The sequence below is a fragment of the Chiloscyllium plagiosum genome, chromosome 4 (genome assembly GCF_004010195.1).
Source record: "Chiloscyllium plagiosum isolate BGI_BamShark_2017 chromosome 4, ASM401019v2, whole genome shotgun sequence".
Taxonomy (NCBI): domain Eukaryota; kingdom Metazoa; phylum Chordata; class Chondrichthyes; order Orectolobiformes; family Hemiscylliidae; genus Chiloscyllium; species Chiloscyllium plagiosum.
Window position 1 is genome coordinate 123,558,297 of NC_057713.1, and position 15,371 is coordinate 123,573,667.

Consider the following 15,371-nt stretch of genomic DNA (forward strand, 5'->3'; position numbering starts at 1 on the left):
CAAGGGCAACCAGGGATGGGTGATAAATACTAACTCAGGCTCCAAAGCCTACATCCTATGGATGAATAAAAATAAGGCCTAACTTTGTTGATCATTCCGAGCTCCCTCAAATCAGATGGATTGCTCAGCCATATTTGTAACAGTTTACAGTCGGCCAAATTGTTGTGAGTCTGGAATCACATGCATGCCATGCAAGGTGAGGGTATAAGTTTTGCTCCTCTAAAGAACACCAGATGGATTTTCATTACACTCAATGATCATTGTCAGTGTCACCTATTACTGACTAGACTTACATTCCAGATTCCTTAACATAATTTTTAAAATTTCACCAGCAGCTATGGTCATCTTTGAATCCCTCCCCTCAAAGCATTAGGTTGGGCTTCTTGATTACTAGGCTACTGATGTTATCACAACACCACCATGCCCTTGGAACTCTAAGGATTCACAAGAGTGAAAGGCTGAAGCAGTGAAAAATAATGAAGAGAAGTGGCTCAAGGAACATCACTTTTGTCAAATCTCAAAACTGATAGATTGCCCAAATCAATTGATATTGTGTTCGGAACAAGATGTTTACCACAATTAGGATTATTTAACCAGAAACTGAAACTATACCCTATCTTTAGCATTTTATTTAAGTGCAATTGGTCAGAATTCTCATGGAGTCATTTGTGACATAGAAAAAAGCCACTCAGTTCATTTAGCCAATATTGTCTCTCCAGGAAGCATTCTAATGACTCCTCTTTTGCAGTTCTATCTCCATAGCCCTCCACATTTATTTCCTTCAAGTGCCATTCTGATTTCCTTTGTGAATCATTGATTACTCATGCTTTCCCCATCTTTCTGAACAAGCTATTGCCACACATTCCACGTTACTATCATTCACTACATACAACGTTCTGTTCACCGTTATTCAAAACCTCTTGTGCAAAACCTAGTCTTTGTTCCACCAGTTACTGGGAACATTTGTTCCTGTGTACCCAGTCTAAATCTATCATAACCATGTGCATCTCATTAAAATGACCCTCAATCTAAGGAGAACAGCTGCAGCTTCTCCAGACTAACCTTGTCATTAAAGTCACCTCCATATCTTGAACCATTCTGGTAAATCTCCACTGCTCTCTCACAAGGACACTCACATCCTTCTTAAAGTCTGGTGACCAGACTGGACATAATTATCTTTTGTTGTTCAAAGATTACAAAGGTTCAGCACAACTTCCTCGTCTTTGTACTCAATGCCTCAACTAATGAAACTCAAGTTACCCTGTACTTTGCTAACTATTCCCCCAGTATGTCCTTCTAGCTTCAAAAATATATATGTATGTGCAACCCAGGTACCTACATTCCTGCACACTCTTTCGAACTGTGCCTTTAAGTCTATGCTGTTTCTCTGCCAATCCATTCACACTTCTCTGTACTAATCCATTTGCCACATGTTTTCCAGACTTTATGCTCATTGTAGTTAATTGATATCATTCACTGTATTTGCCACATCTCCAAATTTTGGTGTTATCAGCAAATTTTGAAAATAGATTAAAGTATAGAAGCAGAAGTGCTCCATTTGGCACATTGATCCAACTCTACCATTCAATATGTTCATGGTTGATCCAGTTGTGCCTTACTTTACTCCCTCGGTACTCCTGCTTACTCCCATTACCCTTGAAACCTTTACAAATAAAATCTATATAATGCAGGTATGAATATATTCACTGATCCAGTCTCCACAGGTCTCTGGGATAGAGAATTCAAAGATTAAGGGCCATTTGTTGGACAATGTGAAAACTATGGATTCACTTCACTTGAAATAATAAAAGGTATTGTGGGACATAGTTCCATCTATTTGGATAAGATCCGAATATGCCTGTTGAATGGGAACATATAATGCACAATAAATCAGATGCATCCAATTTGTTACTCCCTAGTTTCGATTCATGAGACTTGGTAAAATTGTCTTAATTGTGTTTATTGTACAGTTTATATTTGATCAAATTTTCACAGGAGAAAAGAATCAGGGGCAGCAACTCATCCTATTAGAGTTGACAAGGAGTGATTTAATTAAGGGTCATATTGTTAATAGGCCTGTACAAGAATTTGTAGCCTTAATCATTCAGAACCAATTAATGGTTCAATTGTGCTAATTAAACAATGGCTTCAATGAGCTTTAACAGCTGCTGTAAAACAGGACAGGATTATTCAGCAGGCAGAGAAAACCTAATGCTAATTAAGAGGCAGAACAGAAGAAAGAGACATGAAGAAACATTTTATTAAGGACTCATAAACAAAGACAAAGGTGTTTTTACATGATAGGGTGGTGTGACTGAGCATCTTAATGTATTCAAGTGTGCACATGCAGAATGGCCACTCGTCTGAGGTGGCAGAGAGGAATCCTAAGTTACTGAACAGGAGGGCAGAAAAGTGGAAAGAGAAAACCTTAATAATTCCTAATAATCAGGCTTTAGCAATAATATAATTGACTTATTATTTATAGTTTCCATTGCATTCTTATTCTGAACTGTTTTGTAAGGGCACAGTGACATATAAAGGCTAGATATAAGACAAGAAAGCTTAGTTGCTTCAACACGTGTCACTCATGTTCACATGTTCTGACTTCAGGACACATTCTGACCCTTGAAGGTGAAGGAATTGCATATAAACTTACTGATGTATTCACTTCTTTGACAGATCTACGTACCTCCTAGCTCATCTGTGATCTCTTGCCAATGAGTGTGATTGTCCACCCACAAAATTCTGTGTCTCTGGTCATGGATGCTGTAGGCCCTTATGTGGAGGATGAGCCCATTCTAGAGCTGCATCTTTGACCATACACTTGAAAGGTGTTTCCAGGAAGTGGAATTGATCCTTGGACTCCAGGCTCTGGAGCTCATATCTTTAGGTTTGACTTATTTTACATATTTAACAAGTAGCCACAAATATTTACAAATACACATTTTTCAATTAAGCTTCTTTTTCCTTTTTTTGTTTATTCCTCTTTTTATTTGTCTTATAGATAAGGTTCAGAGTATTTCATGTCCCTTTTATTGTGAACAAATACTTCTGTAACATAAATAAACCACTATGGTATTCTTCCCCAAGAAAATAGATAATATTTTTGTAGCTATTTTCCTGTCTCTTATTTTGATGGAAAGGAAAAGTGTTTGTTTGTTAGTTTAGAATGTTCATTTCTACAGAGTAAAAATTGAACCCATTGATACATTAAAGACATTTAACAATTCTCTTTTTCAAGGGTCTGTCTTCACAACTTTGCAACCAGCATGGATCGTTATAACATTTTATTATATCTATTTTGGTTCATAATTTACCTCTTATTCCTTTCCATATGCAATTAATTGATGCTATTTTTCTTTAATTTGTGGACAATACTCAGGTCCAATGTGTGATAAACCAGTAGAGAAGATTTCCATTTTGTGCCCTGATGGAAGTTTTCTGCAAATCTGCAGTCTCTGTGTCAGGATGAATACTAAATTACAGTAGGGAAAAAAATCAAAGGGCATAAATCAAAGATTTAGACTCATATATTGTCAGAAACTTCTGGCTTGCAAATCAGAAACTCTGGATGACACATAGTTTTAAATCAAGATGTTGAAGAGATCAAGTTTCAGTACACTTTCAATATATGGTATGCCAGGTGAATTCTAAGAACTAGCTGTGTGGTTTGAAATGATTGGCATGATTGCCAGAAGCAAAGGTCTAATATAAGCAGCATAGCAGCAGAGACAGGATCTCACGTCAGCTCTGTGATCTTTGTCAGAAAAGGATAAGATCTAGGCGTTTTTGAACACAGCAAATTTAGAATGAATCCTTGGGGTGGTCAGATTGACAAGTGCATTATCTTTTCTGCATAGCTGTTGGTGACAAATAAAATAAAATTGATATTTAAAGTAGTAATAACTACATGAATCAGACCACAAGGAAATTAATCACTGGTGAATAAATTGCTTCTCTTTCGTATAAGTGAAATGTGGAGCAAGTGCTGTGCTGCAAAATGGCCATTGTACAGATAAAACACCCCACCTACATTTTCCTGTGGTTCAGATTGACTTTAATGAGGAAGATTTGAAGACCAGATTCTCCCAATACTTTTACCAATGTCCCTGTCTGAAGGAAAACAAATCAAATATATTTATTAATAATGTTACTGAAGCTTAGGGGACTTCTTCGTATGTAAACGTATTTGTCTGTCAAACTATAATGAATTTACTACAAAACAATTTATACTAGCTCTTTGCAATAAATGCTATTTTTATTTTTGCTACACAGACCATAAGTTTGTTTTCACCATGGCCTTAGTGGGGCAATTAGCCATGGTAAAATTAGCCATGTTAAAATTAAAAGTTAATATGAAAGCATTAAAACTTTTCCTCCATTTATTAACAACATGTTTTTGTTGATGGCTAGTCAGGTTCTTTGTCTGATTGTCAGCTTTTGTTGTGAATTAGTGTAGCATCCAAAATAAAAATTCTATACGCTTCAGAAATATGAGTTACTTAATTCAAAGAAACAGATAACTTAAATCACTTTACATTTATCTTCCCAAACCTAACCATTTGCTGTATCATAAAGAACATTGCATGCTAATAAACCTGCACCTGAAGTCTAATTGAGATAATACTGAATAACTAATGAGCTGGGGACAGTTGGTGAAATCATTTCATCCACAGAGGTTAGCAAATCCCCAACCAATACATTTTTAATAGGATTAAGCATTACTTAACTGATCTGGACACTTTGTAAAACAAATGCTGGTACTGCTTTGTTCTGTCTATTCACTATCATCTCAACTGAACACCGCCAATAAATATCAAATATTAGATTATGCACTTCTTCACCTACCTGTAAGGCAGATGGAATATCAATCACCAACATTCTTCAGTAACAACCCTTTAAAAATGCTCACATCATTTTTACATAATTTCAAAAAGGGCACCATGAGAACTTCCAGTTTACAATTTTATGGAATATGGCTCAGGAAATATTATTTGCATTGTTGGGTTTATTTTATTTTTGTAATATTCAGTGGTTAAATGTTTACAGAATTTCTTACATATGAGAAATGAAAACAATACTTAGCGTTTGGGGATGAAGGAAATCTAATACTTGAAAGATTAAACATTCCTTCGTCTTGGCCTACCTAAGGCTGTAATTCAAAACAGACAAGATCAAATATTCATATACCTTATTAAAATTGTGCCTGGGAAAATGTATGGTGTACATTGTGTTAAAATTCAATTTGAATGCTGTGTTGCAATTCTGAATACAGTAGTACCACGGCAATAGATTCCTGCAAAACCATAAAGTACTTTAAAAATCCTGGCTGGACTACAATGATTTTAAAATACAACCTAGGTAAAACACAATGTCAACCTTACAAATGATGTGGAATTGGATAGAATAACAATACATTATGATAATTAGAAGATTAACAGAAATATGTAACACACATTTTCTTTCAGTTAATGAACACTTAATATTCCTGATCACAAATTTAGTTGTATTATTTTCATAGATGTTGCAGTATCTTCATCAACAATACAATTTATTTGTTAGGAGCTAGGTTTGTTTTGTGAATGCGAAATGAAAAGCTGCATGGCACACAATAGAAACAGCTTTGTCAGGATTCAGTGTAGTATGCAAAATGGTTTTGTTCATCCCCAAAACAATTAATCCTGTCGGTAAAAGAATATATGGTTTTGAAGTATTGGTATTGAAGTGAACATTGCTATAACTTAAGTGTTCTGATCTAGATTTTTATTATCTTTCATTACAATCAACTTAATGATGCATTACATCAGGTGCTGAAGTTAGGCAGCTGTAAACCTGATTTAGTGCATTTTCTGCACCCGTGTAAGGCGTGCAAAGGTAATTTTAGATTTTTTTTCAGGTGATGGATATATTGGGTCAGCCACTCATTCCACAATTCCATTTATTTTCAACAGAAATATATTTTTAAAAATCTGCTGATCCAATGTTGTTTGTTTTACACTATTGTCCAAAGTCAAAATGTGCCTCATCATGCCTACTACCCAATCGTTGTGATGCAGAGTTATTAAACTTCCCCAAATCAATGTATCAACCATTCTGAAAAACAGACATTGGATTCAAAACATTAACTCCATTTCTCTTGAAATAGATACTGCCATATCTGCTGAGTTTCACCAGCACTTTCTCTTCTAAATCAATTAGTTTGGCAGGCTGAAGAGAATATGGGCACTGGTGCCTGTTAAAAATATGTCCAGAGAATTATGGTTAAAGGGACAAATAGGTGAAAGCAAAGTTGCCATAGTCCTACCAGACCAGAAGATTGCTCTCTCAGAGAGTTGACTGGTGGTGGTTTAACCAGGTGAGGGGAGAGGTTGAGAAGAGAGTCCTATGGTAACTTCAGCTGATGTGGGAATTAAACCTATGCTGTTGGCTTTCATGAAAGGAAAAATACAAGAGAACAGCTGGGTGTAGTTATTATTTATTCTTTTAGGTACTGATTGACTAGTTATGGCCACCAATGTCCTTTTATATTCTGACAAATAAGATAGTTATTGAAGAATTGAATCCCAGATCCTATAGTTGCTGGATTGCTGGCAGCTAGCTGGATGATCCAAGATGGGGATGTTTGACCTTCTAGGGAATTTCCATGTTTCATCGGACCCTCCAGAAATATCTCTATTGCTGAGTTCTGATTTATGTACCTATATAGTTACCCAGGAAATGTTAGTCTTAATTCTTTTGTAATTATAAAACTGACCTCCAAAGCACTCTCACTGACTCACAATTGCCTGATTCCCCCATTGATCCCATGACCAGCCACCGAACCCCCCGAATTCCCACCTAATCTGCCCCTAATATATACGTCTCACAAATACATCGCCACTACCTGACCCAACCTGACTAGCCTCTTCCACTCAAAACACCCCCAATCCAACCTTATTACCTCTGACAAACCCCTTTTACCAGACACTGATGAACCCCTGATCTAACAATTCCTCCACACTTGATCCGTCTATCTCCTTGCTGCTCATGTATCTACCCATCTGCTGCCTAAGCACTCCATCCATCTACCACCTTATCCACCCCACTCATCTACCCATTCTCTGAATTCATACTGGACACTTAAACTGACCTTAGCAGCTACTGACCTATTTCTGTGTAATGGAGGAAGGCTTGTTCCTCCTCAATGCTCTAGGAAACTTTTAATGCGTTTATGAAAGATTGGGATCAAAGGACACTGTCAGAAATGCTCTGATGCATTAGCACGAAGTAAGTGAGGAGCAGAACAGTGATCCAGCAGTGGAATTGACTTTTCAGAAGATCTGCACCAACATTTTGGAGTAGCCTAATTTACCACAAATGAGAAAGACATTCAGCAGCTCTTAACAAATTAATTGTTTTAACAAAATGTAGAGAATTCACTTTTCAATTGTCACATAATATAAAACATGCAATGCTTCAAAGCAACAAAACAAATGATACAATTTTAAATGAGGAATATGAGCAGTAATTAAGCGCAATAAAATGTTCTCATTGATCTAATCCTGATCTGCATTCATAAAACAGATGACCCTGAAGATGTAAGGACAATAGTTCCTGAGAGTGATCTCACAAAAGCAATATTGTCCGTATTTATGTATGGTTTAATGATATCTGATTGGCAAATATACATATATGATGAAATAAATTCTTGACAAGGCTAGTTAACTTGAAACAATAATACTTGATATGAATTTTCAATGCTTACACTGAAGAGTAATTAATGAATGCCCAGAGCTCTGAGCAAAGAGACAACTGACATATTTACAATCCCAGAGGTTTTAAGAGCTGGCTTAGAGATAACAGAAACCTCTGAAACTCTCTGCAAAGCAAACATCAGAAGGATAGGAAATGCTGTCCTCTATAACATATATGATTTTTCGTTTGCAAAACAAAGTGTCTGATAATGCATAAATTATTTATCTCTATTCAACTGTAATATGAGATTAATATATTTGTTTCAACAATTTCCAATGCTCTGAATCAGAAACTTATTTCATGTATGTAGGGAGGAAAGCAGCCAAATTGTGTATATTTTTTTTTATGTGAAAATATGCTTTATTCTTCATTTTTTTTTCCAATGGGAAACACATCTAACGATAAAACTCATTTTAAGAATAGTAACATCTCACAAAATCTCTCCTTCTGATGTATAGATTGTGACAAACAAATTTTTGAACTAAAATGCAGCAATATTAAACTGGTATAAATTTAAGTCAGATTCTAAGCTGAGAACAAGTGAGACTCCTGGGATCAGGTAACCTTGGATTTGATACCACATGGGGTATAACTCCAGGATAATGTCAAGGCAGATTTTAAAATTACACAAATGGTCCATTCAACCTCTTGGACATTTTAAAAGTCTAGTTACAGCGAACTAAAATGTCTTAGGGTGCCACCTACACTCTCCAAACATTCAAACTGTAATTCCTGGAAGGCAAGTTGTCCAAAAACACTGGAAAGAACTTTATTTTGGTCAGGTAATTTTCAGATCCAGCCAGACAATATGAAAAGGCTCACTGTCTGGCTGGAACCCACTACAACTGCTGACCTCAGACTGATATTGCAGAATATATATAGAGTTATATAAAAATTCACTTATACAGAAATGGTCTTTATCATCATGGAAATCCATTTTACACAATTTCATTTCTTCTCCAAAAGTTAAATTTAAACCAATTTAATTTGTTATGAACATTAATTTTAATTTCAGATGTCTTGGGCACGCTAACTGTGAGCTGACTCATTCCAGAATCTTCTTTTTTGACCTCTCTTGAATTTTTTTAACACGGGCCAACTGAAAAATGCTGAAATTTATTCCAAAGTATTTAAAATGTTCACATTTGCAAATACAGGATTATAACTGAAGTAACTGATACAATTTCTACTGAACTGAGCATTAATATATTATACATTTGGGGGAGCTGTAGGATTAATTCTATCCAGTCTAGGTGAATAAAATTGTAAAACTTAAAGGATACTGGAATAGCTTGTACTTTGTTTAGAAGCGTATTAATCCACATTCTTAATTATCCATTTTTTTTTCTGGAAGCTATTATGTGTTTTTTGGTTCTATCTGCAGGATATCCTCATCAGAGCAAAAATACACCAATTATGAGATTTATAGAGCATTGATATACAATACAATCCAATACACCATAAAACTAATAATGTTTTCCTTAAGAAAACATTACACCAAGTTAAAATTTGATTTTTTTTTTAGAGCATTATATGTGAATCCAGACTGGGAACTGGCAACCACAGCTGTACAGATACATCAATTGCTTCAGCCATTCTTCTTGTTATGAATTCATAATGATTCTGACTTCATTTTTCCTAAATGGAACCAGATGTTTGTCAAGTGTTTGCTCATTCCCAGATTATGTAAAACCAGAAGTGAGAATGTTGTCTGAGGCCACATCTCAGCTATCTCCTGATTCAAACTCTTGGGTGGAAGTATGGTACAAATATCCATCCGGCTTTTTAAAAAAAAAACTAGCTCTTGAATTTTAGTGCAAGTGAAGCAAAATGATGATGAGCTAGACGTTTTCCTGAATTCCTTGAATGAACAATAAAATGAAGTTACATTAAACAGAACATAATTTGACAAAGAATGTGCAGCGCCTTTAAACAGCAATGGAATAGTAACCTTGGTACCAGTTTTCCCAACTGAATGTATAACAAATATTTTCCTTAAATTAAAAAGAAAAGTAACCAGATGTCCAAACATTCTACTGAATACTTCTTTTATTTCCATTTGGCAAACCTTCTGAAATCTGGTAGACACAATTTGCCAGGAGTCTTTTTCCATTAGATTTGCATAATTTCATACATATTTTATACCCCCAGCATTGCATAGTCAGAATCAATGTTGTTATTCTATGAAAAGAAAATTGCATTTGTAATATGAATTATTCTATTACTGCATTGCTAATGAGGAGCATTAGAAAATTAAAAGTAAATCTTAAAGCTTATAAATCTATCAAAGGGTGAGGGATTTCAGCAAGATATGAATATTATGTATAATTGTTAAGTGTTCTAGGCAGTATAATACTTTTCTGTCTTTGCCTTATTCAGCATTTTACATACAGGTGGTGAATGCATTTTATCACCCTTTTTATTTCAAGATAATCATACTTAAATTATGTCTGAACTTAAGTATTTCCATGACTTTTACATAACCTTATATACCTTGATATATTTGGAAGGAAGAAAAACAGCTCAAATGGCACTGCAGCATTTTATTGTTCCTTAAAGAGCTAATGATCATACTGTTCAAAAAGATAATGTAGCACTTCATAAGCAATCGTTTTTGCAATTATCTGACACTGCAGTTAATCATCACCTATAGTTCAGAGCCTTTTGGTACTCAGGAATCAACATGCTAGGATATAATTAAATGAATACACACTCTTCAGCACATAGCTAACTGAAAATGTGGAACAGTGCTGTTAAACTCAAAACTAAATGCAGACAAGTTTGGGCAAAGTTGTGATTATGTCTGCCCACAGCACAACCAAATCAAAGCGATAATGACATGACAGCACAAGTGCCTAACAACTCACTCTGCAACACTTGTCATTAAATCATTCTAAATTACAACCAACATCTGGAAGTGTGAAATAAAATTCCATTTTTTGGTAAAGCTTTTAATCTAAGAAAACTGCTTCACTCTTTAATATTTTGTTTTTGAGAAATTAATGGATTTATTGACTATGACTGCCAGCTTATTAAATCTCTGACTAAACAAAAGTCAGTAATTAAGCTGGCCTTCAATTTCATGTTGCACCGTTGGACAAGAATTAATTTCATTGCATTTAGGATCCACAGTGAAAGCTTTAAAGTACCATGTCATTAACAAAGTAGCATATTATTTTCCATACAGAACAGATGTAGTGATCTACATTTTTATACTGTCTAGCTGGATAGACTCATGGGATATTATCTTATTCAGAAAGAACCTTTCAAGGTTGAATAAAAGAAATGATGCAAGGTCCCAGGGAGAAGGAAGTGATCATTATTTTCACCTTCAACTCTTCTTTGATGTGGCAGAGTCAATTTTTAATCAGCAGCCATCAGACTGCGCTTCATTTTTACTCACAAAGTCCTATTACTCTGCCACTTTCTGGAAGGAGGTGATAAGGACAATATTCTTCTTTTTCTTCACACAGCCCTGCATATGATGAGTCCCTTTGGAGAGGCTTGATAAAAATGACTGAGTATATAAGGATAAAGGTCACCTCCCTGCTAGGCTTAAAGTTCAAAATGCTACCTGGTGTGGGATGAAAGTCTGACGGTGTGCCCTAGTTCATTACAACATTGAAATTACCACTTTCATGAACTACTTACACATTTGTGCAATGAGTCAGAAAATTAAAGGTCTTCATATCAGACAAAGGAGAAAATGAATTAAAAAGTACTACTGTCCATTTAGGCTATTTTTCTTTGACACTGAAACAGTGTAAAATAGTCAGAGAGAAAATTCCTGTGAACTTCAAACCATTTGTTGTATTTGGGGTCTTAATTGTCTTGCTGAAATGGATTTAAATTTGGTGAATTACACAATTAAACTATGTTACCAGCTCTCGGTGTTCACGTTTCTTGTCAGGGGTTATAATCTCAATTAGAACATCAATCCTTTGGGTAAGAGGATATAAACTGATGCTGAAATGCATTTTGAACAGCAGAGTCCATGATGACAGCCTAGTTATTACAGGACAAAGCAATGTCATGTGAGTTTCAATATGAACAAAAAAAAATGTTTCCTTCACGTGAATCTGATGGGGACAAAACCACTCTTTAGCATCCTGTGTGACAATTAAATTTCAATCACTACAGTATGGGCTTTACTGCTAGTTTACAGCCACGTTAACCAATTACTGAAGTTTTCATGAAACCTGTGTTTTCTTGCTTAATTAAGACAAATATTCATAAAGGTGGTGCAAATACATTTCTGCATAATGACCTCATAATGAACAAGCAAAAAAAAAAATGCTTGGGCAAATGAGAGCCAACACTTGAACACAAAACAGTAAAAAATATGTTTTAACAAATCAGCGCATGGTTTTGTTTCTAAACTTCACAGGATTGTTGGAATGATTGGATAATTGAGTCAGAAAAACATATTGGATGATTAAAGTTATGTACCTCTAATAAAATAAATCTCTTACCTTTGCAGCCAACTAGTAATCTGAATGACATGATATTTTCTACCTAGTCAAAGACTTCTGTATGTATGTTTGCAATATTCCAAAACTATAGTACATTTGTAACATTTTAACTGGCACATGACATAACAGCCCAAACAGATCATAGGCATTAAAAAATGCTATCCATATTTAACCATATAGAATGATAATGTGGTTATAGTATAGGAGGAGGCCATTTGATGAATTACACCTTTTTCAGCTCTCTGCATGACTAACACCCCTAGTCTCATTCATCAGTGTTTTTTTCTCCCCTTAGCTTCATAACTCTCCAGGTCTCTTTTCAATGCTTCAATTGTATCTGCTCCCTCTACAAAGACTTCAGTGAGTCCCTCTCTCACTGCACCCCCCAGGTTATCTCCTCTGCGCCTCATTCCTGAAGAAGGGCTTATGCCCGAAACGTCGATTCTCCTGTTCCCTGGATGCTGCCTGACCTGCTGCGCTTTTCCAGCAACACATTTTCAGCTCTGATCTCCAGCATCTGCAGACCTCACTTTCTCCTCAAAGATTTCAACCTACTGCGAATCCTCTTACAAGGATGCCTTCCTTGAAGAAGCTCTCTTCCTCCCTCTACAAAGATTTCAGTGAATCCCTCTCTCACTGCACCCCCCAGGTCATCTCCTCTGCAAAGAAGCTCTTCAGCCACAGCCTCATTCCTGAAGAAGGGCTTATGCCCGAAACGTCGATTCTCCTGTTCCCTGGATGCTGCCTGCGCTTTTCCAGCAACACATTTTCAGCTCTGCTCCCACCACAATGGGCAGTGTATTCCAGCACTTCATCACTTGATGCGTCAAATTATAACTGTTACATCTTTTGTCAATCACCTTAAATTGATGTCCTCTAATATTCAATTTCCCAACAATAGCAGTAGTTTCTCCCCGCATACAATGTCCAGACCCTTCTTAATTTTTGATACTTCTATCAAATCTACTTTTAATCTTCTCTTCTACAAGGACAACATCCTCAACATTTCCATATCATTCACATACCTTAAACTTGTAACCCATTGAACCATTTTTCTGAGTCCTTTCTGCACTCTCTCTAATGCTTTCAAAAGTGCGGTGCCCAGATTTGGACACTGTGCCTGAGGCTAAATCAAGGTTTTATGAAGGCATATCAAAACTTCCTTTCTTTTGCACACTGCCTGAATTTATAAAGACCGGGGTTCCTTTGTCTTTCATGACTGCTTTCTCAAACAGATACTCTGTAACCTTTAATGTTTGTGTACATATATGCCCAAATCCCACTCCTTCATCATCCCCTTTACAATGGTGCCCTTTCTTTTATATTACTTTTCCTCATCCTTCCAACAAAATGATGCATTTTTGTAACACCTTGTCCCTCTGTATTGTTATGAATAATTCAGCAATGGTCATTACTTCCTCTCTCCAACTGTAACACCCCAGGTATGCACCTGACTGAAATGTAGGCAATGCTCACCTGACCTATAACCACCCAGGGCCAACATCACAAAACTGTCTGTCCCATCCCTTTCTACCCCTGTCCTTCAATTCCCATTACATTCACTATTCTGTTTCAGATCTTATACCCTACTGCACACTTTCCTTGTTCCAATTTCAAACTTGGGGCCCTACTTTACTCTTTTATTTGCTCCAGACTTGTAGTCCAAGGTCCTACCATTCATTCCAGCTTCTGTTCCAATTTTTCCTTTACCCAAGAAGATGGATGATCCCTGTCTTCTGTACATGGTCCAATACTCTGAGCCATGAGAGCGATAATGAACATTGATGTCCTAAAGCTACTGCAACATCAACCAAATTCACCATACCGCTCCCCCACCCCCACCCCCCCAACACCACCACCACCACCAATAACCCTTAACCTTCAAGTTCAGACCTTAGTTTCTCCTGGAAATGTTCAATGGATTGCCTAGTAGAAAACTCAGGTACCAGTATGTGAAATGTACATAAAAAGTAGAATGAAAGTTAAAGAAAGAGAAGAACAGAGGAAGAGTGGGAGCAAAAGAAGGAGGCAGTTAGAGGAAGCCAAAAGTTTTCCTTTTGCCTGGAAGCACTACTACAATATATCAAATGGAAAACATCAGGAACAGAATTTTCCCAGTGATGAATTTGTAGGTGAGGGATGAGGGCAGTTAATCAAGTAGGAGGATGGTGAGTGGAGACCCTGTCATCTTCCCACCTCTGCCTACTTGTGGACAGGCTGGCATTCTCATTCTGTCCCAGTTGTGGACAGGCTGGCATTCCCATTCTGTCTCAGTTGAAGTCTTCTAGTGAATAACTAATGTCCATCCAAGTGCTTCATTCTTCTGCCACTGGAATTTACCCAGCAGTGACCTGGGGTCTCAACATGTGGGAAATCCTGAAAATCAAATACTGTCTGGGTTCCTTCTGGGTTTCCAGTAATGTATCCCAAATCAAAGGCACTCAGTGTCTGATTGAAGGATGCAACATTGGAAAGGACTGGGAGAGAGTTGCCCACCATCTTGCTTCTTGCTGCTGATCTCCCATCCCATCTTTGGGCCCATACTGTGCAACTCTACTCATAACATCACCCACCCTGTAGTCTAGATCCCTCAGTGATCCTGTGCCTCAAGTAGGTGCACTACTTCCCAGTGGTTACCTCCAATACCCAGTTGCTGGCCTCTGATTGACTTTAACTTTACATGAGGCTCGTAAATAATTGCAATGAATCGTGAAGTATTTGATCCAGGCTCAGCCAATGCCTGCCATTACTGCATCCTGTCTCAGAAATAACTGCAGGATTAAATAAATGATTCAGAAATCTGCTGACTACATCTGTGGGAAGTGCACCCAACACCAGCTCCTCGAAAACCGCGTTAGAAAACTGGAGCTGGAGTTGGATGAACTTTGGATCATTCGGGAGGCAGAGGGGGTTATTGACAGGACTTACAGAGAGGTAGTCACTCCCCAAATAAAAGAAAAAGACAGATGGGTGACAGTTAGGGGACAGAAAGGGAACCGGCAGGCAGTGCAGGGATCCCCTGTGGCCATTCCCCTCAACAATAAGTATACTGTTTTGGATACTGTTGGGGGGGATGACTTACCCGGGGAAAGCAGTGGGGCACCTGCTGCTCAGAAGGGAAGGGGGATGAGGAGCAGAGCAGTAGTCATTGGGGACTCGATAGTT